Source organism: Myotis brandtii, unplaced genomic scaffold, assembly GCF_000412655.1.
Source record: "Myotis brandtii unplaced genomic scaffold, ASM41265v1 scaffold721, whole genome shotgun sequence".
Classification (NCBI taxonomy): Eukaryota; Metazoa; Chordata; class Mammalia; order Chiroptera; family Vespertilionidae; genus Myotis; species Myotis brandtii.
The window spans coordinates 250341-251242 of NW_005370848.1; the positions used below are offsets into that span (position 1 = coordinate 250341).

At 56.0% G+C, this 902-nt stretch overlaps 1 protein-coding gene across 3 annotated transcripts in view; it reads left to right on the forward strand.

Annotated features, from left to right (window-relative positions):
• CES5A (carboxylesterase 5A) overlaps positions 1-902 on the forward strand; it is a 161745-nt gene that overhangs the window by 2213 nt on the left and 158630 nt on the right. For 2 of the 3 annotated variants that reach the window (XM_005882477.2, XM_005882480.2), the window contains exon 1: positions 9-103. The exons of the other annotated variant lie outside the window; for it this stretch is intronic. The gene's annotated coding sequence lies outside the window, so the exon portion shown is untranslated. Of the gene's footprint in view, positions 1-8; positions 104-902 lie in introns of those variants that run through there. 3 annotated transcript variants of the gene reach the window in all.

Below are 902 nucleotides of genomic sequence, written 5' to 3' on the forward strand. Positions count from 1 at the left end.
TCGCGCCGCCTCTCTCCCTCTCCGGCTTCCTCTCCATCTTGGCTCCAGCGGCTCGCCTTCGCGGTTGCTCCCCCGCAGCCGAGGCCGGGTGACCTCAGTTAACGTGAGGAGACTGTGGGTCGGAGGCAGCCTGCGTGTCAGATAGTTCGCCTTAGAGGCGCGGGGGCAGAGGCGCAATTCTCGCTTCCTGCGCCCCGCAAACATTGCTGGAGCACGTAGTGTGGCGGTGCGGAGAGAGGCACACAGTAGGAGACCAAGCCAGGCCTGTCCTCTAGCCCCGGCCTCCCGACCCCCGAGGTGTCCGTGCAGGGGGCAGCCCCGCCCTGGGGAGCTTGGGGAGGGAAGCGCCAGGTTGGCCAGGGAGTGAGCTTCTAGCAGGTGCTCCCTCCCTAACGCAGAGCTGAAGCGCTCTTGCTCGTCCCAGACGCTTTAGCTTGGTGGAGGTCTTGGCCCTGATTTCTCTTGCCCTTCCCCTTCCCCAAACACAAATTCATAAGGTGAATTTTGAATAGATTTTCTCCCTTGCCTCGTCTTAAAAAAAAAAAAATTCCCCATCTATTTTCTTTTTGCAAATAAAAGACCCAGAAAGGCGGGTCAGTTACTCAGTGTCCCGAGGAAACACGTACACATTTGCCAAACATCAGCCATGTTCTGGGTGGTCTCTGAGATTTTGGAGAAGCTAGTTCTCACTGCACCAAAAAATCAGTTCCACCAGACAGCCCCAGGGGACCTCCCAGAGCGAGGGGCCAAATGGAAAGGTTGCCTGGGGACAGGAGAGGCAAGCGGCCAGGGGAAAACGTGTGTTCTAATAGCTGGGCATTTCTATGACTCTCAAAGCAAACTTGTTTGTTTCCTTTCAACAATAGAACACACACACACCCCTGTTTTGGAAACGTTACCCA